Here is a 26,941-nt window from a genome sequence, read left to right on the forward strand (position 1 = left end):
TTCATCATTTCAAATTTACTTCAACCGCACACGGCTTCTCTCTCTCTCTCTCTCTCTCTCTCTCTCTCTCTCTCTCCAAAAATCCTAAAATTCCATCGATCTTCTTGAAATTGAAGCTTCATATCGGTAAATATTGCAAAAACGACTCCCATGATACATCTTTTATGCAAAATCGATCAAAAATTGGTGTTTAATCGAGGATTTTATGTTTCGACTGTGTGTGCGACCGCACACGGTGAGTGCAGCTGCACACGTTGTGTACGGCTGGACCGTGTGCGACTACACAAACTGGTGTGCGGCTGGACCGTGTGCGGCTGCACACACTTCTTGTGTAATGAATCTTGTGTGCGGCTGCACACATCTACGTGTGCGGTTGCATGCATTCTCATGTGCGGTTGCACACTTCATTGTGTGTGATAAATCATGAACAGTTGGAATAAGTATGGTTAAAGTTATTTTTACCCTAATGTATGCATGTGTTTCTTTTTAGATTAAAATGGGAGATCTAGAATTCGCTAAAGTTCACAACTCAGCTATCTTTCTTGAAAATCCTCCAGCAGCTCACAATGATCTAAAGTTCATTGTTGAAGGTCTGAAGAAATGTTGTTTGGTTCATGCATTGACAACCAGCCCTGCAATTTATCAGAACTTGATGAAAGATTTCTGGAGAAGTGTAGTCGTGAAGAAGGATGACAAAGATGAAAAGTACCTTGAAGCCACAATCCAAGGAAAGAAGATTAAAGTTTCAGAAAGTATTATTCGAGAATCACTCCAAATTGATGACAGGCCAGAGTATTCAATGGAAATCAATGTGCATCAAACTCAAGATGTTCTAGAGCACATGGGGTATGAGGGAACATTTCCTCATACCATCAAGAAACTGCTTCCTCCCAGCTGGAAATATCTAGCTCATGTATTTGTGAGCTGTATTTCTGGTAGGAGAACTGGTGCGAACGAAATCTACTTGGCCAACACAGGAGCCATCACAGCTTTAGCTTCGGCAATTGAATTTAATTTTTCAAAGTTCATCCTGCACGAACTGGTTCTGAATCTTGAAGGGAACAAGAGAGACAAATTTTTGATGTACCCAAGATTTCTTCAGATCATTTTCAACGTCATGCATCCGGAGCTACAAAGAGGAAATGAGACATTGGATCTTAAATCTATCGGTCCAAGTGCATTTGGTCTTATGAAGCAGAAAAGAGGAGGAAAGTTTGTTTTTGAAGGGAAATTTCCCTTAATAAAATTTGGAATTTTCACTGAGAAAAGGGATCAGTCAGATTCTAAAAATCAATCAATTCCTACAGAGACTGAAGATGTTGTGATTTCAACTTCAGAACCGGAAATTGAGGAAGTTCATGTTTCTCCTATAGCTATAGTGGCTGAGGAACATGATCACTTACACAATGCGGAAGTTGAATCACAGTCTTTCCATGAAGAAGATGATGAAGATCTAAATGATGATGTGGAATTTTTGAAAGAGATAGATTTCACTGGGATCAGTGATGACATCCTGACAAATATTGAACTCGATCTTGATGATGAAAATTTTGGTCCTCTTCCGGGATTTGCCAGCAGCTATTTTAAAAAGGTCAATGAAGTTACTCCTTCAGCAACCAAGACTGGGGAAGACAATAATGTTCTCAAAATTTTGCTCTCCTCATCCAAGCCCATGGAGGTTCCTTCAAGTCAAGGAGATGTGAATTCAGAGAGTCCTCCCTCTGTTTCAACTGTCTCTACTTCTGCTCTGCTTGTTCCTGAATCATCTCAGCCCCAAACCTCCCAGTCCTCCTTGGAAAGAAGTCAATCAAATACAAGTCTGGAGGTGCCCATTGTGAGCCATGCACCTCAGGTCTTTTCCACTGTCACCACTACTACTGTTTTCACTCCACCAATACAATCAGATGAAGGCCCTAGCATAATGTTTGAGACAGGTGGTTCATCCTCTATCCCAGAATATTCTCCTACCAGACCATCACTAGATGAAGCTTCAATCAGACTGGCAAAGCACCTTGCTCAACACAGTCCTACCTCTTCCTCTCGTGGCAAAGGAATATCTTTCAGAGAAGAGCATTCGAGTGATGACAAATCTATTGTGTCAGAAATTCGAGAAGATATTGGTGTTCTCAGATAGGAGCTTAATGAGAAGAACATTCAGCTAGAACAACTCGCTTCTCACGTAGAAGAGCTTAAAGAAAGGGATGAAGAAAAGTCAAAGCAAATTAAAGATCTGCTGACGAATCTTGGCTCTGTGACTACTTTCTACTTCAATTTGAAGAACATTCTGTATGATGCTTTTGGAGATAAAGTTAAAGCCTTCTTTCAGCAGCCACATGGAATCGAGGATCCTCCCATGGCCCCCACACAATCTACTTCGCGCGACCTTCCAGTTGATCCACCTGCTCCTAGAACAACTACAATTGTCAATAGATTTGAAAAGGAACCTGAAGGAAGCAGAGCCTGCATTACAATTAAACAGGGAAAGAGGAATGTTACGGCTAGCAAAAGCGAAGGGTTACTCTTCATGAAAAATTCAAACGAGAATCGCAAAGCCAAAGACCATGTGCTAACATTAACTGATCTCAAGCAAAGAAAATTTGTTGATGAGTTCGGAGATAGATCTGGCATTCGAATGTGGGCCTTTGATCCCGAGTCGAATATGTGGGTTGTGAAAGGGAACTCAGGAGTTCTTGAGTATTACAAGAGCACCCATGATTTTAACTCGTGGACCAAAGTGGATCTTGTTGAACTATCAAGAACCCCATTCCATAATCCCTCTGAAGATCCCAGCGCTACAAACTTCAAAAGAATTATTGACAGACAGGTCAAGGAAAACTTTCCAAAAATGAAGACTGCAAGAGCCTTATACAGAAAAGACAAAGAAATTCTAGATCCTGAATCTGACGAGCCCATGAAGATTATCCTTTGGCCTGCAACTAAATAGCAGAAGGAAATTCCTATCCCTCAACACTTTCATGAGGGATACCTTGATAAAATGGAATTCTAGGCTTACGACGATGAAACTGCCACTGCTGCAATAAAATTCAAGGATCGAGAACAAGTCTTAAGGCTGATAAGTGCCAAAGATCTTCTAAGGTTCAGGGAAAGGGATATCCGCACTCTGTCTCGTCACCAAATTATATGTAGAAAGGAGGTTATGGAGGCAGCTACTAAAGAGTTCACTGGAATGGTCGCCACCATCATAAATGGAAGAATGTGGATGGGCTCCATGAGAAGGTCAAATTTGAAGCTGTTTGAGAAGCCAACAGATTGAAGATCAAAACTATGCTAGCCTCAAATCAAGGGGAAGATTGAAAGTCTATATTATTGTGGTTTGGGTTAGGCATTCTTTCTGTATAGATCATGTCGGGGTGGCAGTGAATGTGGTGTAGTGGTGCTATGGTTTAGACTTGGTGTGTGTGCAACCTCACTCGTGTGTGCAGCTACACACGTGTGTGCGGCCGCACACGCTGTGTGAGGCCGCACATGCGCGTACGGCTGTACATGTCACACCCCAAAACCAAGAACGGCAGAAACGTTCTGGGGCGGATGACGTCATGTACAGTATCACAACAATGTAAAGTAGTAAACTAGCAACAACATCATCCATTGCATTAATAATATAATTATTATACAAGTGTGTTCTGTCAAATTTTGATAAACACTAAAGCATAAATCAAAATGAAAGATGAGTCTTGAACAAGCTCCATCTTCCTTTCTCCTTGTATCGGTACCTGTCTATGATGACCTGAGGATACAAGTAATTTTGAAAGCGAGTATCAGCTTTAAAGCTGGTGAGATCATAATTATTTAGTGTCTTAATTTGTATGTAAGAATTTGTAAGTAAATGAATTGTAGGTATTGAAAATGTATATGAACTGTAAGTATGAAAATGTTTGTAAAACAACTGTAAACGTTTGAAAAACTCTAGAAATCCCTATGAATCCGACTATTATATAAGGGTGTCTTCTACCAAGACCTAACTGTTCTCAATGCAGTCTTCTACCAAGACTTAACTGTTCTAAATGTTCGTGTCATGTAAAAGTGTGTAATTTTCCCAAGTGTAACTATTATTAATAAAATATAGTTTTTACATTTATAGTTTAAGTGAAAAGATCACTAAATATATGTACAGGGAAAATCAATGTAGTACTAAAACGTAGCGCTATAAGAACTACTGCTGTACTAACTACCTTAAATCAGATTTATATTAAGGCATCATGTGATAAATTGCACCATACTATAGACTGGTAACAACGACAACGTATAGTCGAAAATAAGGTATGACGTTTGGCACCCGCAGACCTGCCAGTCCGGCTGTAGCTACCAGCGAGGTGTAGGATAGTCAATCCAGTATAGATCTCTACACAAACTCACGCTCTCCCTTCAAGAGACTCTGGCTACAATTCGGGTCATGATAATTAAGGCATGCTCCTATACAGTGGATCACAATTGTTAACGTATTCATGTAAGTGTAATGTAACGAACTGTTCTAGCTGTAATGTACGTGCTCTCTACCTAGCAAGTATAGTAATGTACTCGATCTAGTATCGTTGTATATGTTCTCTTTCTAGTATAGTTGTATATGTTCTCTCTCTAGTATAGTTGTATATGTTCTTCTCTAGTATAATTGTGTACGTTCTTCTCTAGTATAGTTGTATATGTTCTCATAGTAGTAAGTATAGACTCATGAATGAACTGACTCATAGTATGATATTGTGTTCTAGTAATAGTTCTAGTATCTTCCTAAACTACCCCTATGGTAGTTTACTAGTAATCTAACTGGTACGTATGGACATGGATGTATACCCTTGCTAGCTAAGGGCATGGGATGAATTGGAAGGACCTTTTATGACTATATATGTACAAATGATATATAACTAATATTTAAACGACCTTCAGACGAGTACCCAATATCCCACCATACCACATCCAAATCGAGAAAAAGGAAATAGGGTGGATAGCCTTCCTAAGTCTTTTAAACATTTCTTATATAACTATACATATAGCGGCATGCAATTTATAATATAAAAACATAAATAAGTTTTGTAAACCTTTGAACATACTCATTATCTAAGAAAAATCGACTTGATGTCGATCTATAAAACGGTTTGTAGGCATGGGTTTGATAAAACGGTTTAAGTATAAGGAAACATTTGTTTGAAACACAATTGTAAATAAGTTTGAAATAAAACATACAAAGTAAAATGTACAGTGTAATATGGACTATAAAATGTTTATGAACATCATTTGAAGGAAACTGTTTGGTAAAACGGCTAATGAGTGGTAAATCATTTAAATGATGTTTATTAATCACATGTGATTGATATAATAAGTAGCATGATTCTACTTGTATCCCCCCCCCCCCCCCATAAAACATTTAAAATAGTTAAAACATTGATTAAGGGGGTATGAACTCACCTGTAGTGAGTGGTTCTGATGACAACGTTGGATGAATTGCTAAGTGTCAAGTGGTGGCTTGCGTACACACGTGAATCCTATTTAGCATATATTGGCATATATATGAATATAATTAGTGTTATGAACGACTGAATAATGATTTTAGGACCACCTTAGGGACTAGTAAACACTTATAATGAAGTGTTACAATCATATATGATTGTATGAGGGTTTATAAGGCTATACAAGAGGGTGTATGGCCAAAATACACACTATATGTGTGTGCGGCCAGGTGTGCGGCCTAGTGTGCGGCCCTGTGTGCAGCCATGTGTGCTGCCAGATGGTGTGTGCTGCCATGTGTGCGGCCACATGGTGTTCTTGGTGTTCTTGGTACCTTTTATGAAGATCTTCAAGGAGAATGGATGATACTTGAGAGGATTTCGAGTTCTATGCTTGAAGAAGTGAAAGAAGTGTTCAAAAATGACTAAGTGTGGTATATATAGGTGGAGTGTGCGGTTGGGAAGGGTGTGAGGCCGCAAACACATGTGTGTGGCCGCACACTCCATGTGTTGGAGTGTTTGGCCTCCGTTTGATTCCAACACTTCGAGTTAACCCTTTTCCACACTCCAACCTTGATTATAACACGTTTAGAACGCTCCAATAGACCCTAAATGGTACTACAAGATAGCAAAACGAGTCTATTATTGATAAGAAATGAAGAATGCAAGTTAGAAATTGGTTGTCACAGCACACTTGTGTGCTGGTATGGGTAGTATTTATAGGGGCTGTCAGTGTGTCAGAACTGTTGTTGAACAATGATGTATGTGTGTGTACTTTCAAGGTGTACTTGACATTTATGAGGAGTAGATGTGTGCATGCTTGATGTTATTTCTCTTCTACTCCTTCTACACTCTATTTTGATTGTTATTGCTTCACTGATTACTGATTTGGATCTATAGTTTGGGGACTAACAGTAAAAGACCATTTCACCCCTTCATGGCCTTAATAGTCCACATATTGACTGTGACAACCCGAAATTAATTCCATCGTTGTAACCCGATTTCCGCTAATAAAATAAATTTTATTATTATTATTACAATCAATTTTTGGAATTGAGTAAATTAAATGATGTTTTATTTTATGTTCTTAAGTATTGAAATAAATAAAACACGGGAAATATCATTAATTTTTGTTTGGGAAAAATCTAGTCTACAATTTAAGCCGGGTTGCGACAAATTAATCGGGTAAAACTTTAAACCCCGTTTAACACAAGTATCGGGTAGTTGTATACCGGGTACATCACCCGAGCCCTATATAAGGGTAAGTGGACACTCATTTGAACTTTTTACCACCTTAAACACACACTCTCTCTCTCTACTCTCTCCTCAAGGCCGATTTTCTCACAAAACCGCAAGTTTTAGCCTTCAAATCGTAAGTTCTATCATCTTAACTTGTTCTAATGATCATTTCATGTAGTTATAACATAGAAATTGTCCAAAAAGATAGTGAACAAGGAGTTTACGGCCCAAGCACATGCTTAGGCGGTAAACCCCTAAAATGAGGCCAAATACGTCCCAAAACTCCTCTTTAGACTTAGAAACTAGTTTAGGGTTAAGCCTTGAAGTGTTTGAGCCAAAAATCTTCAAGTTTAGAGCCTTGAAAGAGAGTTTACGGCCCAAGCATATGCTTAGACCGTAAACTCCACATCATAGACCATAAACTCCTCTAAAGGTGCTAAAATGCCCCTTAAGCACCCCTAAAACCATGGAATAAAGCCTAGAACTATCCAACAACATGTTAGGGACCTTATTCATGCAAGAAAACACCCCCTAAGGAGTTCACGGCCGTAAACCCCTCAAGGAGTGGTTCTTAGGCCGGAAACTCCTATAAGGAGGCCAAATTGTGCCCTAACACCCCTCCATGACTTGTCCCTTGCATTAGAAACCCTTGAAATTTAACTAGGACCATCAAAACCCACTAAAACATGGTACATAAGAGTTTACGAACGTAAACTCTTAGTTTACTGCCGTAAACTCCTCAAATGGTCCTTATGTTGTCCAAACTTCATTCCTAGGCCATAAAACTAATCCTAGCATCACCCCTCAAGAACTTCAAGACCATTAAGCACCCTAGAACACCCCACCATGAGTTTATGGCCGTAAACTCATGGGGAGTTGGTCATATGGGCCGCAAACTCCATAAGTAGTTTACTCTTGAAGAGTAAACCCCAAATTCAAGTCATACACACCCTTAGATACTACCTGGGTCATTTCTGGCACTTAACTAAAGCATTTTCTCCACATTTGGGAGTCTACATGCATTAGATTAGTATTTCAATTACTAATTTAATATAAACAAATGTCTTCACACGTAACTAGGTTCATAAAGCGTGTCTAAGTCTTCACGTGACACCGAACATTCAACCGATACCTCTATCCGATTCACTCGCCTCAGGTGAGTTCATACCCCTAAATGAACCTTTCAAATGTTTTTATAATGTTTTACGGGGGGGGGGGGGGGGGGGGGGATACAAGTTGAATCTTACAATTTATAGTATCAATCACATGTGATTTACCACTTGTCATTAAAAAGGATTTTCTATGTTTTAAGTTGTCTTGTAAAAAAAACTGTTTTTAAGTATTACTCAAATGCATTTTCATGTTAAATTAGTATAAAACTACTATTAAATTGTTTTTAAATCTCCTTTCTAAATAAAAATTATATCTATGCAATTATATTTATATAAGTAAGACTTCAAGGACTTAGGACTGATAGCTAGCCTTACTACATGTTCTTGTTTGATTGGGGTCTTAGGGTATACCGTTGTCTGTCCGATTGTCGTTGAATTCTTATTTATATATCAGATATACTTGTGTTAGATATGAAAGTCCCTACTTAATTCAAATTCCTTTGTAAATCAAAGGATTGTAGCTCTATACCCTAGTTAACTATAATAGGTATAGTTAAGACTACTACTTATCATCACTATTACTATGAGGTTCATTATAGTTACTATTACTATGGAATAATACACGTAATAAGGAATACATTATGCCTTATAATACAAAACTCACTACGCTATAATGTAGTAGATTACACTAATCCAGAACATGATACTCTACTTCTCTACACGGCGCTCCATTGAGCAAATACTATGTAACCAGGGCTTCCCGGAAGGAAAGCGACCACTACCGGTATAGATCTATACAGAACGGACACTATCACATCCCGACTGCGACTAGTAGTCCGACCCATCTAGGCTTAGGGATGATGAACACTACTACTCTACAAATGACAGGGAGGGTCATTGGACACTCTATTATCACTAAAATTGGTTACATAAGAAATCACATCTATATCCAAGTTAATACACTATGAACTCAAGACTAAATTAATATCCCATAGTGAAAATACACACCTACACTACAAGAATTAAACGTACAAATTCACTAAGCTGGAAAATAAAGGATTTTCTAGGGATTTCACTATTTTCAAAACGTTAACTACAACTTTTCTCTACATAATTGTAAATACTTTTTATACAAGCAATGACACTAAATTCTTATGAACTCACCAGCTTTATGCTGATACTCGTTTTCAAATTAACATGTATTCTCAGGTCAAAAATAGACAGGTACTGGTGCATCCCTTTTGAGAAGATGGAGCATATACAAGACTCATCTTTATTTTTTGTTCATACTTTTGGTGTCTATCAATTGTACAGAACACGTTTGTATTTACATTTACTACATTAATGCAATGGTTGTTGTCACTTGTGTTTGCTATTATGCATTGTTATGAGACTATACATGACGTCTCAACCCCAGAACGTATTCCGCCATTCTCGGTTTTGGGGTGTGACATTGACCAAACCCTAAAACTCAACCAAAAGTCAACGGAAGCACGTACGTTGTGTGTACCAGCTCTCTATGCTTGGCATACTCAGAAGCCATGCAGGCATCGGGGATGCTCGAACCCTACGTTGTGCGTACTTGGATTACGCTCAGTGTACATTCGAGTTTCATTCTTTCTACTCATTTGGTCTTAATCAGTTAAGACCTTGGCTCATATCATAGATCTGGGCTCCCTAAAGGCTCTTACTCCATAAATTCAGTGACTTTAAGCCTTTGCATGGCTGATAAGGTCACAAACACACAAAACTCTCACTCTCTTATCTCAAAATGCCCATATCTCATGCATGGTTTGACTCCAACATCCAAGTCTTGATTTTTATGCCACTACACCACTAAATACACTCAAAGGGGTTGATTATAGTCTCTGGAGCTCAATATCTCATAAAGTCTCCAACTTTTGGGACAAAAACCCTAAAATGCTCTTCTATGATGCATAAATCAAAAGAGTGAGAGAGCTTGGAGCTTTATACCTCTAGATGAAGCTCCCAACACATATATGCTCAGATCCAAGGCCTGGACTCTCACTCCATCTTCTCCAAAACTTCTTCTTTACTTCAAGAATCACAAAAAATCACTTAAAGGCTATCAAATGAACTCACGAGCTCTATGAATGAAGGTTTAGGGTTTTAGAGGGTTGTTTGTCGGAGAATGGTGGCCAGGAATGAGGCCATCATATCCTTTATATAGGGACACACCCCAAATTAGGGTTTTCACTCTGGACCTAGTACACCCAGCGTACCCTCTGGTATGCTGGCTTCCGTGTCAAAAACACGCACTTGAGTACGCTGAGCGTACACTCGCGTATGGCCCGCATACTCATTCACCACCTTTTCTCAGTAAAGGCTAAACTTGTTAATTATCCAAAAGATCAATGGTTACAAGGTATACCTGGACTTGGGATGTTACAATTCTCCCCTACTAGAATCAGACTTCGCCCTCGAATTCATGCTCCGGAAATAACTTTGTGTACTGCTCGCGCATCTCGGACTCTGGCTCCCAACTCCACTCAGACCCCCTCCGATGTTGCCACTAAACTTGAACCAAGGGAACCTCTTTGTTCCTTAATACTATCACCTTCCGATCCAAAGTCGCGATTGGCCTCTTAATGTAATTTAGGCTCGCATCCACCTGAATGTCCTCTAGCGGTACTACTGTCGTCTCATCGACTACACACTTCCTCAACTGGGACACGTGGAAGGTGTTATGAATCTGGCTTAACTCTGCAGGTAGCTCCAACCGGTATGCTACCCTACCCACTCTGGCAGTCACTCTGAAAGGACCGATGTATCGGGGCCCTAGCTTGCCCTGTTTCCTGAATCGGATCACCCCTTTCCATGGGGATACCTTTAGGAGGACAAAATCTACAACCTGGAACTCTAGCTCGGATCGTCGCCTGTCTGCATAACTCTTCTGGCGGCTCTGGGCTATTAGTAACCTTTTTCTGACCTGTTGAATCTGCTCAATCGTCGTCAGCACTATCTCAGTGCCACTCATCACTCTCTTCCCTACTTCTCCCCAACAAATGGGAGTCCGACACCTCCTACCGATAGAAGCTCAAAAGGAGGAATACCAATGTTGGAATGGTGGTTGTTCTTGTAAGAGAACTCAACCAAGGGAAAATAAGCTTCCCAACTTCCTTAGAAGTCGATAACACATGCTCGCAGCATGCCCTCAAACATCTGAATCATTCGCTCGCTCTGCCCGTCTGTCTGCGGGTGGGATGCGGTACTAAAATGCAACCGAGTACCCAACTCCTTATGAAATTTCTTCCACAACCTGGAAGTAAAAATGTACGTCTCGATTAAACACTATCGAGGTCGGCACTCCAAGCCGTGCTATCACCTCTCTCACATAAATCCCGACCAGTCTCTCGGCAGAAGAGCTCTCATTCGGTCCCGACCAGGCTATCACCTCTCTCACATAAATCCCGACCAGTCTCTCGGCAGAAGAGCTCTCACTAATATCGAGGAAGTGACCAATCTTCGTCATTCGGTCCACAATCACCCATATCACGTCAACTCCATGTGCAGTCCTCGGTAACTTGGTGATAAAGTCCATAGAAATCTGCTCCCACTTCCACTGGGGAATCTCTAAAGGCTGTAATGGACTATGTGGACACTAGTGCTCCGCCTTAACACAACGACAGGTCAAGCACCTCTCAACTACCCATGCCACATCCCTCTTCATACAGGGCCATCGCTAATCTCTCTTCAGGTCCAAATCCATCTTAGTGGCCCCTAGATGGATCGAGAATCTTGATCTATTTGCCTCCTCCATCAGTATATGCCGAGCTCCGCCCGTGTAGGGCACCCAAATCTGCCCCTGGAAAGTTATATGCCCACGACTATCGGTCATAAACTCAGACACCTGCCCAATCACCCGCTCCCTCTTGCGGTTCTCTAGTCTCACGGCCTCCACCTAGGCCTCTCGAATAGTATCTAAGACTGGAGTCATCACCATCATCCTCATAAACATATCTCGGATCAGAGCACTCACTGCTCTACGAATCAAGGCGTCAGCTACCACAGTACCCTTGCCTGGATGATACAAGATCTCACAATCATAACCTTTCACCAAATCCAACCACCTCCTCTATCTTATATTCAGGTTGGGCTGATCCATGAGATACTTCAGGCTCTTGTGGTCTGTGTATATGGCACACCGAACCCCATACAAATTGTGGCGCCAGATCCTGAGGGCGAACACCACCGCCCCCAGCTCTAGATCGTGGGTGGGATATCTCATCTCATGAGGCTTCATCTACCTAGATGTGTATGATATCACATGTCCCCTCTGCATCAGCACCACACCTATCCCTAAAATGGACGCATCACAGTAAACTACAAAGTCCTCCACCCCCTCGGGAAGGGCTAACACTGGGGCATCGCACCATCTCTAGCGAAGAGTCTTAAATGAGGCCTACTGCTCAGGACCCCAAATAAAAGCAACACCCTTCCAGGTGAACCTGGTGAGAGGTACGACAATCTTGGATAAATATCAGATAAATCTACGATAGTAGCCGACCAATCTCAGAAAACTGTTGATCTCGGTGGGGGATCTCGGCACCTCACATCTCATAACCGCCTCGATCTTGGCCGGGTTGACCAATATCCCATTTTGGTTAACGAGGTGCCCCATGAACTGGACCTCTCATAACCAGAAATCACACTTGAAGAATTTGGCATAAAGCCTCTTTGTCCTCAATACCCCAAGAATCTCTCTAAGATGCTCCTCGTGCTGCTCTTTGGATCTCAAATACACCAAGATATAATCGATGAACACGATCACCGATTGATCCAACATAGGCTTGCACACCCGGTTCATGAGGTCCCTGAACGTTGCTGGTGCATTGGTGAGCATGAAAGGCATCACCACAAACTCGTAGTGGCTATAATGAGTCCTAAAGGCCTTCTTCTAGATATCCTCCTCGCAGACTCTCATATGATGATAGCCAAACCTCAAATCGATCTTGGAAAACCAAAACGGCCCCTACAACTGATCGAACAAATTGTCGATCCTCGGAAGTGGATAACGGTTCTTGACCATCAGCTTGTTCAACTCTCGGTAATCAATGCACATCCGGTGTGAACCATCCTTTTTCCTGACAAAAAGGATCGGAGCTCGCCACGGTGAGCTACTCTTCCTAATAAAACACTTTCCGAACAGCTCCTGGAGCTATGAGGATAACTCCTGCATCTCTGGTGGTACAAGGTGATAAGGTGCCTTTGCGATAGGCGCCACTCTCGAAACCAAATCAATCCGAAACTCCACTTGCCTCTCGGGAGGCACACCCGATATCCTCAGGAAAAACATCTGAAAACTCACACACTATCGAAACCTCAACAATAAAACGTGGCCACTCTATAGCAACTTGCGTATCCATCACATACGCCAAAAAGCCCCTATAACCCTGCTGTAAACTCTGTCTTGCTCTGGCAGTAGAGTAGAAAGCTGACCCAGATCTAGTACCCTCGCCGAAAACTATAAGCAATCGCCCACTAGGGTCTCGTATGTCACCATATGACGCTCGTATTCGATCAAAGCTCCAAACCGGATCAACCAGTCCATGCCCACAATGACACAGACATCACTCATCGCGATCGGAACCAGATCTATCAGAAACTCAACACCAAAAAATCTCAAGCACACATCCCCGAATCACATCAGTAGCAAAAACCGCATGCTTATCGGCTATAGAAACTCTCAGAGGTCGACTCAACACCTCATGTCGCATACTGATGTGACGACTAAAAACTAGTGACACGAAGGATTGACTTGCACCCAAGTCAAATAACACCAAAGCAAGTACATAACTCACAAGAAAAGTACCTATACACAACACACTATAAGCACAACATAAGTAAAAATAACATAAGTAAAAGAACACATACCGTCCACGACATTTGGTGTTGTGCGGACCTCCTGCACTGTCAGCTGAAAGGCTCTCCCGCGAACCCTCGGTGTCTCGACTTTTGCAGGTCGACTGCTAGTAGCATGCAAACTTGCAGGTGTAGAACCCTGAGTTGATCCCTGAATGAACTGGAGACACTCGGCCTTCCGATGGCCGGTCTGGTTGTGGTGAAAGCACACTACAAACCCCTTGGGGCAATCCTTCACCATATCCCCTCATTGCCACACTTGTAGCAAATCCCTGCCCGACACGTCCCTTCATGACTCTTTCCGTACTTCCCATAAGTCCGGCCCTTCTGGCCTCCTGATCTCGTATCAGCGGGCTTAGCCTACTTTGCTGCCGGCTACGATTGTGTCGGCCTCTCCCTGAGACTCCGCCTCCTCCCTGATCCGAGTCTCCAGCTCGATATCCCTCCTCCTTGCATTTTCCTAAGGCTCGGAAAATGTCCAATAATACGAGTTCTCCACGAACTTTCAAATATCCCTCCTCAGAATGCTCAAATACCAGCTCATGTGTGCCTGCTCAGTAAACACGTGCTCAGGGTAGAACAATGCCCTCTCGTGAAACATCCTCGTAATCTCTGTCATTGACACTGTGTTCTTCTTGAGAGACAGAAACTCCTGGGCCAATCATTCTCTCTCTATCAGGGGAGCATACTTATCACAGAACATCAACATAAACCTCTTCCATGTCACTGCAGCATGCTCTGCAGGAGTAAAATTGGCTGTCAGAAACTTCTACCAGTCCTTCGCTCCCAAGCGAAGCTGGTTCAGCGCGAACCAAACCCTCAAATGCTTCGGGCATGAACAAGTGTAAAAACAACCCTCAATATCAGAGATCCACCTCATAGCAGCAATCGGATCCTGATTCCCATCAAACTTTGGTGGCTTTGTGTTACTGGACTCCCGATACATCTGATGAGTTGCAGCAAACATTTGCTTATGTCTAATACACTTTAGACAATCCACACACCAATTCATGAGAGTCTTCATTCATACCTACTTCCAACATATGAACGACTGTGGTCCGTTCGAATAATTTGATTATTCTGAAATAATTAATTATTCAGGAAGTCAAAACATGCAAAGTGAAACACAAGAATAATACTAATCCCATATGGCCCCAAACTTTGGGTATAAATAAAACATTTTATTTAATCACCATATTTATTACTTATTATTTGTTGTTTCGGGTAATCAACTTCTTACTTGAATTATTACTACACTTGTCCCATGCTCTCATCATGCACACAATGTTTACTTATGATCCTTACTTTGTGAAATAGATCAAATGAACACATTTCTAATCATACTCATTTCACAACTCCCAATCCTTATCAAAGTGTAAGAATATCAAATTCTTGCCACTCATAGAATATGCTAGATTCTAACATTTTATGCAATGATCCTTTCGTAAAGTCATAGCGCAAAAGTCACAATGACTATTGCCAATGAAATTACAAAACTCTTTATTTGAGATTGTTACAAGACAATTCCATAGACGTGATGTCTCTCACTCAAAGTACATTCATTGAACATCCTTTTGCATAAAATTTTTTATCTTGACATAGACTCTCAATATCCAACTCCTAATATGGAAACATTTCCATATTTGCCATATGACAACTCATTCTTAATAGAATCTTATCTATTCATAATAATGTAGATATGGTCCATCCAATACCATACTTCCACTACTCACAAGCGACCAATCCTCAGCGATCTTTTGATCGTCCTTTGATAGTTGTTTAATTATCTTAGTCAAAACCGATTCTTGTCCTTTTTCCCTCTAAATGCGCTAGACATTTGGAAAATTTTAGAATGATCAAATATTATAGCACTTGCAATCAATCCTATACCCGAAGCGTATGGGACACGATGCATAATGTCTTACATAAAGATACGATACTTTATCAATCTTCTGCCATAATATTTAATGTGTCACGTTCTCACAATTCGAACTATGAAGAGGGATGCCATAATCATAATCGAAATTTTGAGAATGCACTATGTATCCTTGACTAAATTTATTAACATTCCACAACCTAAGCCTTTAGATTTGAAATGAAGCATAATATCCTCTCCCTAAATTATAGCAAAACAACTTTTCAACCCTTACGACTTTGCAATGTATAACTCTTGTTTTTTATAATTAATATTGCTAACTTGCAATACTTACCTTAATAATCATATAAGCACAACATTTATGCTCCCATTATCATGATGATTATTATCATATAAGCATAACACTTATGCTCCAACTAGCTTTGACATGTATTCAGAAAACAGCTTAACTTCCAGAAAAACAATACCTATTGAATTTCTTAAGTTCATATTTCTAATACTTAATGCTTTGATAATCCTTTATCTATGCTTATAAAACTTATACACCTTTGCCTTAGATAGCTCATATGTGTGTCTAAACAATTCAGACTAATTGCCAAATCTCACAATTCGAATCATGGAAAGGGATATCATAACCATAATCGAATTTGAGAATACAATTTTCACAATCACTATCTTCTTGAAATCTCTCTTAGTGAAAGCATTTCCTCATAGTCATTTTCATGAGGGAGGGAATCTTATGACACTTAGATTTTAATGGTGTATGTGTTCCTATCCATGCGAATTTGTCAAAACCAAAGTTTGCGACAATTCCAAACTCATATAGACCGAACTTTCTTGATCTTGATTTATTGCCTTATGGTAAGACGAGTCCCCACCATGTCTTCCAAGTAGTTAAGCAGCTCACCCTTTCCTATCGATGTACTTTCCATTGATCAAGGTGATTGCCTTTTATGCGTTCAAATGAGAAATCATAGAACTCACATGCATAATTAACTCAATTGGAACGGCACAGAAACAAGATAGTGTCAACACGATAGGTTGTAAACCTCAAGTCGTGTGTTAGTGATGATCAATAAGGTTTATTCTTGATTAGTTCTTGAACTTTTCAAGACCATTAAGCCTCCTACTGACTCTTTGACATATAAAATTCTCTTGTCAATAAACATTTCTCGACAAACATATACTCAACAGTTAGTGTAGCTTTTATCAAGACAAAAACACTTCACAAAATTGGTCCTAGTTGGTCTTTGTCTTATCCAAGACATCACAACTTACCAATTTCAAGTGTGCAAGAATAAGAAAACCTTTTTCGAAATTCTACATTTGATGAATGTTACAAACCTTCTTAAGACTTGTCACTCAATGTCACAATCTTAACTTTAAGACTTGTTTTGGAATGAAGTATGATTAACTTCTTGATTTAACCATTTCTTCAATTCTTGATTCCTCTTCTCAGACATACAATTGTACTAAGACTCACTTAGAGGATCAATTGAGATATGGTTATTAATCATTAAGTCCTATCATAAAACATAATAAAGGTACTCTCCCTTCTTCTTAGAATAGAGAAACTTTTATCTTTCTGCCTACTTGATTCTTCTTATCCGTTCTACTATTGATTGAACCTCTTTCAATCAATTCAGAATTACACTTAATCTTATAAGTATAATCATATTTACTAAACCTTTAGCAAATCATGACGAATATCTTTGTCACTCTTGTGGTGGACTTGATCAACACACAACTTTGTGTACTCGATCTCTTAGTCCTTCACTTGACACTTTGTCAACAAATTAGTCTAAATTTCCAAATATGAAATTTCTCATTCATCATGCAACCAAGTTGCATGATTCCAAGTTTCTGTCCAATTGAAACTTGGGAGATGAGAAACTCTCCTTTTTTGGTAAATTCTTTCCACAAATAACATAATCTATTATTGCTAATAACATAAACATTCAAACATCAATTTTTCATACACGCCATTGCAAGGATAAATAAATAATATAAAATCAAAATCTATTTTATTGCGGAAAAATTTGTCCTTACAATGCAACTCAATTGAAAACTATGTTAATACATATTTCTTAGCAATCTATTCTAACTCCAAGTAGTAGCTCAAAATTCTCATCTTCAAGCAATGCGATCGAAATCCATTTCTTCACGATTAGATTCAACTCACTTCTTCCCTTAAGCTTCCTTTCTTTTCTTCGATGCCACAAAACATCAAAATGTAATCTTATCACATCATGTATTAAGAATCTAGAATAGTAACTTAAAAGAGTTAGTTAATGGATTTTACCTAAAGTAGAGCCATACGTTTTGACTCTACCATCTCTTAGATCTCTTAGGTAAATAGGGCAGCTTCGTCTCCAATGCCCCTTCTCTTAGCAATAAAAGCGAATTGACTGTTTTGGAACAGCACATGGAACTACTTCAGACTTTGCCTTTCTCTTATGATCAAACTTTTCGATTATGGCATGCCTTTCGTTGCCATTGCCTATATCCATAGAGGTCTGGAAGGCAGATTCACCAATCAACTTTGCTTTTCCAATGCGTCGAACCATTGCTGATTCAACAGCAATAAGCATGTCGGTGATATCTATAAGAGTCACATCGTGGTTCATCATATAGTACTCTCTTATGAAATCACTATATGATTTAGGAAGCGACTGAAGAACCAAGTCAATAGCCAGCTCCTCACAGACAACGGATCCCAACATTCTTAACCTATCAATGTGTGACTTCATCTCTAGGACGTGTGCACATACTGACTTTCCTTCTTCATGTTTACTTGCCAAAAGGGCTTGAGTGAGCTTGAAATTTTCAAGACTTCGAACTTGTGGGTTATGGAGAATAATTGGAGGAGGTAGAGGAAGTGAAGCATGATCTCTTGTTCCTCGATCGAATCGTGGATTATCATCTTCATGTGGAAAGCTTGTTCCACGGGATTTGGGAAGACCATAGTTGTCGTACTTTGACATCTACAAAACGGGAGAAAAAAATGCAAGTTAAGTTGATTAGAATCCTCGATGTGACACCCAAATGAAACATCGAGGCTAGGATCCAACACAATACTCTACAACCTAGAAGAGGGATGCCGTAATCTAGTTGCAGAATATTTGAAGGTACGTAAATGACGATTTACCGATTTCCACCATGAAAAACGAAAAAGAAATTTAAGTTTTAAATCTATAGAAAATTCCTAGATCTTTTGAGATTCATTGAACTTTTCAATGGCATGTTTAAATCTCGATATGCCCCTCGATTCGTGACTGGGATGCCGAGGATCACAAACCAAGGTGTGAATAACCATGCAAACTTACATGGTGCCCCCAAATGTTACAGTCACCTATTCGATGTACCGGTTAACCACATACGCTCCACCGAACTATGACAAACATTGAGTCACCCTTTGTTACCTTTGCTTAGAACCATTTAGTGTGCCAGTTAACCACACACGCTCCACTAACGTCTTCGCAAGGGTACAAAGTGTAATTTCATGGAATTGCATCAATTCACTTTTGCCTAAAGTAACTAAGATTGGGAATTTGTAAAAACATTTAGTTACTTTTGTACTTCACTATACTTATAATGGAAGGTTTATGTCCTATCCTACCCATTCGGCTAACGACCATCCACTAGTCAAGAGTGCGGTGGGTAAGAGTGGATACCTATTCAATCGCCATTTTATAGGTAATTTCCTTAAACACCTCTTATAGACCAGCTTCGTGAATGAGGCCTACTAACGGTAAGACTGACTTTTAATCATATATATATATATATATATATATATATATATATATATATATATATATATATATATATATATATATATATATATATAATATTAGACTTTTAATGTTATATATAGTATAGGGTGTATTTTACACTTTTAAAATACTAGGTGGTCAAATTTAATAATTATACTTTTAATTTAATTAAATTGTAAACCAAAACTTTATGGATTTATTAAATCTCTTTTAATTATACACTTTAATTAATTAATAAAACCATAAGGGTGTGATTTGAACTTTTCAAAACAATACTAGGGTTTTAGAATTTAACATTTCTAAATTAAACTTTTAATCAACTTTTAAATTCCAAAACTTGAGGGCATGTTTTGAAACATTTCAAAACATTAGGGTTTAACTTATTTAAATTTCAAAAACAAAACTTTTAAGTTCCAATTTAAACTATAAAACCTAAAGGGATTAATTTGAAACTTTTCCAAACTTTATCAAGAATATTCTAGATCACATAATTCAAATAAGGCAATTAACAATTAATTAGCGCTTATCTAATTCGACCTAGTTCAAATTCTTGCAAGATAATGATCAAATAATTCAAATAATTTAATATTTATCAAATAAGGTAACAATTATCTAATTAGATGACCAAAATCTTTTATTTTGACAAAGATATTCATAAGGAATCAATAAAATTCGTATTTTATTAATTTTAAACAATTATGGCAATTATCCTAAGTCAAAATAGGTAAACATCCCGAAAATCCGCCTGTCTGACAGCTAAACTCGCCGAGTCCCCTTATCGACTCGCCGAGTTCACCCTACTCGACGAGTCCACATTGGAACTCGACGAGTTTGTCAGGCAGATGGCCAAAAACTCGATTTTACAACAAGAATGAATGTACTAGGCATCAATACAATAGAAACCAATCAAGGATCCGATACCATTGATGAGTTTTGGCCATAAGAACATCCTATGTGCTCATGCAAACCCTAATGCTTGGATCTAGGTTTCTCTATTGTACATGCAATTCATCCAAGACTTTAAACCCTAGATCTAGCATACAATTAATCATATTAACATATGAATAAGGTTTAGATCTTACATTGATTGTTATGTAGCAATAACAATCTTAAATCCTCCTTGTAATGGCTTTAGAAAGCTTAAAGTCACAATTGTCACTCCTTTAATGGCTCACAAACACCAAGAGCAAGAGGATGAAGAATAAGGAGAGAGGAGGCTGCCCAAAACGTCCAGAAACCCTAGTGGAACTCTTAGCCATGTTTTTAGGGCTTAGGGGCATTTTATATACATGTAGGCTATTAGGGTTTTCAACTAGGAAACCCTAATCTGACTGCTTAAGCCCTAAGCAGCCCATGGACCCTTTTAGAATATCCCTTGGATGATTTCTAATGGGTTTCCCCATAGAATTCGTCAAACCTATTATTCCAAGGTGATCCATAGCCCAAATTCAGTTATCTTATAATTACAGTTCCAGTCCCTTAAGTTTAATTAATCTCTTTTAGCCACAAAACTAATTATCAATTAATTCTTGACTAATATTAATTAAACAATATGATTTCTCCTTTAATATATTATTCTCATAATATATTAATAAATCATAATTAATCCTTTCTCTCCATACTTCATCCTATCAAGTTGCTTTGGTGAAGGCAACCCAAAAGGACCATGCACCATCGGGTCAAGCACATACCAAAATAGTCATGGACTTAGACACTAATCCAACAACATCAGCGAGTCACCTCCCTGTGGCCTGGTGGCAGCGACAGCTGCGGTGGCTGCAACAGTTGCCTCAATAACAATAGCATATCGCTCATCAAATGTCTCAATCAAGGTGGTCTAAATAGACCCAAACATCTCCGAGATAGCCTCTCATATGGCTGCGGCCACCCAATCATGAATCATCCTACAAATCTCATCATCGCTAACTCCACTGCTCTCTAGGTTGTGACGTGTACCCACCATGATGTCTCTGAAACACAACACAAAATCATCAGAGACTTGCTCAAGTATACTCACACTCGATCACTCGCCCCTACTTTCTCCTTAGCATCCTAAGGATTTTTACTTGGACTGCCTACAGATCCGGTGGTTTCAGTAGTACAAGCTCAATACTACCTTCCACACCAACCTGTAGTCACCCCAAGTCCTCCTCCAAGGATCCCAATTCAAAAGTACTCTATCTCTCACAAATCACAGATTACTCAAGAACCCTCTCTAGGTGATTCCTTCTAAATACTCTTACTCAGCTCATACTCAAAAGCACATCACAGATAGCAGCTACTCCTAGGCTAAGGCATCACAAATCAGGCAACTCTAGTCCTAAAATATGAAATACCTAGCCTACCCTCTAGCATGCATAATAATATCTCATAACACAGAAAGTAAGGGTATTTTATGAAATCACGGTTCGGGCTCTGGCTGATTGTACACACTACTCCAACTCGTTTTCTCTTAACTCTTTCTCATTTTAGAAAAATTATTTCCTTTTGAAATTTTTCTCAAATCCTCAGTTTGAGTCCAAACACACCTGGAGGTGCATCTGAATCCCTCAAACCAAGGCTCTAATACCAACTTCTAATACCGTAAATTTCAAACAAAATTTTCATTTTTAAAACACAATAAAACTCATGTCACATTTTCTCAAAAATCACAAGTATCAATTTATCAAACACATATTCTAAAATTGTTTATCACAAATCCAGGATCCTCAAACATAACTCTTTTTCTCTCGTGTGTACAATCAAGTCGACGCCTTCCCGCAATCCTGAGAAGTACTTGAAACACATATCCCATAACACGGTAAGCATGAAACTTAGTGAGTTCCCAAAAATACCACACACAACTCATTAGCCACTCGAGGTTGTAACTCAATAAGACCCTCTGGTCAATGTGTCTCAGTGGGACCCTCCGATCCCACAACTCAGGTGGACCCTCCAGTCCTAACTCAGTAAGCTTAGTATAATACACAGCACAAATCACATAGACATAATGCAGGATATCATAATACTCAATATAAGAACATAAGACCCTCTGGTCATATAAATCAGATTACCACGCTAGGTGAGTATAGTGAGAAGACTCACCTCATAAGAACTTGAATAACCTCGAACTCGAATCACCGGTCTAGCCTCCACCTAACACATACGATAATTATCCCTAATCAATAAGGACTCTCAAGGAAGCTAGACTAACCTTTCTACAACTCACAGAAGGGTAAAATACCATTTTACCCCTCCATGGCCTTAATAGTCCACAAATTGACCAAACCCTAAAAGTCAACCAAAAGTCAACGGTAGCACGTACACTGCGTGTACCAGCTCTCTACGTTGGGCGTACTCCGCTGTATTGCATGCATCCAGGATGCTCGACCCCTACGCTATGCGTACTGGGATTACGCTCAATGTATGTCTCAGTTTCATTCTTTCTACTCATTTGGTCTTAATCAGTTAAGACCTTGGCTCATATCACAGATCTAGACTCCCTAAAGGCTCTTACTCCATAAATTCAGTGACTTTAAGCCTTTGCATGGCTGATAAGGTCACAAACATACAAAAATCTCACTCTCTTATCTCAAAATGCTCATATCTCATACATGGTTTGATTCCAACGTCCAAGTCTTGATTTTTATTCCACTACACCACTAAATACACTCAAAGGGGTTGATCACAGTCTTTGGAGCTCAATATCTCATAATGTCTCCAACTTTTGGGACAAAAACCCTAAAATGCTCTACTATGATGCATAAATCAAAAGAGTGAGAAAGCTTAGAGCTTTATACCTCTTGATGAAGCTCCCAACACAAATATACTTAAATTCAAGGCCTGGACTCTCACTCCTTCTCCAAAGCTTCTTCTTCACTCCAAGAATCACACAAAATCATTTAAAGGCTCTCAAATGAACTCACAAGCTCTATCAACGAAGGTTTAGGGTTTTAGAGGTTTGTTTGTCTGAGAATGATGGCCAGGAATGAGGCCATCATATCCTTTATATAGGGACACACCCCAAATTATGGTTTTCACTCTGGGCTTAGTACGCCCAACATACTAGGTGGCTTCCGCGTCAAAAACATACACATGAGTACGTTGAGCGTACACTCGCGCACGCCTCGCGTACTCATTCACCACCTTTTCTCAATAAGGGCTAAACTTGTTAATTATCCAAAAGATCAAGGGTTACAAGGTATACCTGGACTTAGGATGTTAAAACCTCCATCCTCAAAATTCGAAATCCTAGCCCCAACTTGAGTGTTCTTGGTGCTTGTATGGAGTTCTTGATATTTTGAGCCTTGGAATGCAACTTGGGAGATGAAGGTGGAGAGCTTGTTGTTTGAAGGGTTGTTTCTACTTCAGATCTTGCATCTCCTGCATCTTTTGGAGATTGGGAATGTATAAAGCTTCCATATTTATCATTCATGTTTCTCATTTCATGCTTTAAAGTCCTTTTAAGTCCTTTAGATAGATGTTCTTGGAGTTTTGAGGAACTCCAAAACCTTAGACTTGCTTGGTGACCATTTCAGGACTTGATATGATGGAAAAATTGTTAGGTCTTGGTTTACTTTTGAATCATGCACAAGTTTTTGTCATTAAGATAGCTTAGTGGATATAGGGTTTAATATCTTGCTTTGTGGTGATGGCTAATAAGATAAAGTTGGAAACTTTATCCATTAAGTCATTGAGAAGAACCAGATCTCAAGTTATGAGCCTTGATATGTAAGGATTTAGCTCCTAATGGAGAAAAGTAATTCTGATTAAAACCATGAGATGGACAAGGAAGGCGCACGATGTGGTGGCGTGCTGTGACACGTCTATTTTTTCTAGACTTGGCCATGGAGCGCTGACCGTTGATCTTGTTGGCCGATGACTTTTGCTGGCCACTTGACCTTGGGTCAAACTAGAAGGATTAAGTTATTGTTTAAGGTTGATCCTTTATTTGGTGTTAGCCTATTCATGGGTTCGATCGGTGCAAGGAGTAGAGAGTGTGGTTGTGCTTCTCTAGTTTTGCTATTCAGGTGATTTTTCTCACCATAATTTATACTACAGTATGGATCCTTTGTATGTTAGGATGTTGGTATGTTGTAATGATCTATTCGACATGTAGATTTTTATAATTACCTATGGTATATGTCTGGTAGTTTGTTGTTTATATACAATTGTCGACACGTTATGGGTGAGTTGAAGTGGTCCAGTTGTATGCTAAAGGCCAAGATACTCGGGCAATACAATTTTATGTTGTAGGCTCAAGGAGGGTGGTCCAGCTTTGTGTTGAAGGCCCAAGTGGCGGTCCAGCTTCGTGATGTAGGCCTTGTGTGCATGCATTTTATGTGTATTGTTGTTTGAGGTATTTTGGGGGACTCACTAATCTTTGTGCTTATAGTTGTGGATTAAATGTTTTTCATGTACTTTATCAGTTCGTGGGAATGCAAATGTGTGACTGTACATACACATCAATAGTTTTATGATTAGAGATTCTGCATTACTTTCCTTTATATCTTTGATTTTAAATTATGGATTTTCAATAAATGGTTTTTCCTTGGGCGTATCCTTATGAAAATGGATGGTTATTATACTTTAAAAATGAAATTTTATTTTGAAAATCAAGATGTTAAACAAATATCTAGACCAAATGAATAACTGATCACTTATCTAAGAGTTGAATCTTGATTGGATCAGAGTTCGGCAGTTGCATTGGATGCCATACTCTCTGTTGATTATTGGAGAAGTGTTAGACCTCATATAGTTGATGACTTGACGAAGTGAGAGACTGTTGGAACAAGCATCCAAGACCATTAACTATTGGTAATATTTCTAATAATAACATCATCCTTTTGGGTTGTCCTCATGGCCCATTTGAGAAATAAGGATTTAGGAGAAATAAGTTTATTAATATATTATGGCTTAATAAGTTAATTGGAAATTATTTTAGAAATAATTAAATAGTTTTAACTAATTAAAGGGGTTGAATATTACTTAATTAATTGTTAATTAGTTGAAATTTTCCAAAATCTCTAAGGAGTATGTATATGGACGTTTTCTAGATAAGGATAAGGATTATCATTAGGTTTTTGAGTTGCTTAAGAATTAAGCAGTAGCCTATAAATAGGATGCTAGGGGTCAAACCCTGATGCTCCTTGACTCCTCAAAATTGTCCATTTCCTCTTATTCCTTCCCTTGGACAAAAGCTAATGTCCCTTCTAGGGTTATTAGAAATTTCCAAAATTCCTTCCCTTTCCTAGGGTTTCTCATTGTTGCTCTTTTCGTGTCCCGGGTGTGAAGCAAAAGAGGGATTCCTACTATCGATCCTCTCATCCATGCAAGATAGATGTAATAAGATCACAATTAAGAAGGTTTCAAGAAGATTAAGAGGTCGATTTTATTACTTTTTATATTAGGTTATTATAATAGAATAAACCTAGATCTATGAGGGTGCATATAAACAAAGGGTTGTTATGATATTTTCGTTTACTAACTAGTGTGTATAGAATGCCAGATAACCAATCAAAACTAATATAAAAGACCTTGTAATATTCCATTTTCAACATTATGGATAAATTTTATTTAAGTAGTCATGTTCGTTTGGTTTGCATATACGTAGCCTTTTGAAAATTTCTTTGAAATATGATGCTTTGTAGATTTTTCATGCTTGCCAGAACAACACTTACTTTTTTTATCTTTACCATATTTATCTTGTATGTTTGATAAAAGATTATGACAACAAATTCCATGATGTGCGTTTTGGAAAATATTGTCAATGTTATCACAATCTCTGTACCTTATCAATTATTAAACTTAAATTTTGCAAGTCGTTAATGGATTTGTATTGTTTCTTTAGGAACATTGCCCATGAATTCATACTCTCTTTCTTGTATATTCCAAAGACAATTAAAAAGATTTGACTGTCACATCCATGCCAATTGTGAGTAACATGGTACCTTTGAACTCAACATTAAGATGTGTATTATGAGGGTTCTCCTACAACAACTATGGAATGACCGTAGGTACAAAATGCTGGAAATATATTAATAAAACTGAATATGGAAATATACTACAACCATATATAGCAGTGTGAAACGAAAGCTTACCATGAAACCAATCACAAGGAAAAATAACTCCATTTGTTCATTGTTATCCGCTTGAATGTGTATCACAATGTCGGGTTATGCTTTTCCGAATTGTAACAATAAGTAGGGAGACTGGAAAATAAATATTCTTAGGGTACCTAAAGTTTTTAGCCAAAATTGTTTTGTGTGCCAAGCTTCTTTGTAAGAAATATCAATTTTGTAATTCCAAATACAATCCATTTTCATTTCATTTCCTTAGTAGATTATCCTATGATGTTTACCTATAACATCTTTCAGTAAATTCTCCAAAATCTTTTTGTTGGCGTAACGGTGGTGTCATTATGTTGTCGACTAAGTGTGTTCATCAACACATTTTTTGACATGGAAATGACCATCATGCTTAATTAGGCTAGCCACAACATACCAACTAGAATCTTCCTTATAACATAATGCTTCAAACATCTCTTCCATAGACCTTTTAGTTATGTATTGAATACCCTCTAATCCAATATCTAGTTGAAAATCTTATTTGTTTTTAAAA

This window comes from Lactuca sativa, chromosome 5 (genome assembly GCF_002870075.4).
Source record: "Lactuca sativa cultivar Salinas chromosome 5, Lsat_Salinas_v11, whole genome shotgun sequence".
In the NCBI taxonomy this organism is placed as follows: domain Eukaryota; kingdom Viridiplantae; phylum Streptophyta; class Magnoliopsida; order Asterales; family Asteraceae; genus Lactuca; species Lactuca sativa.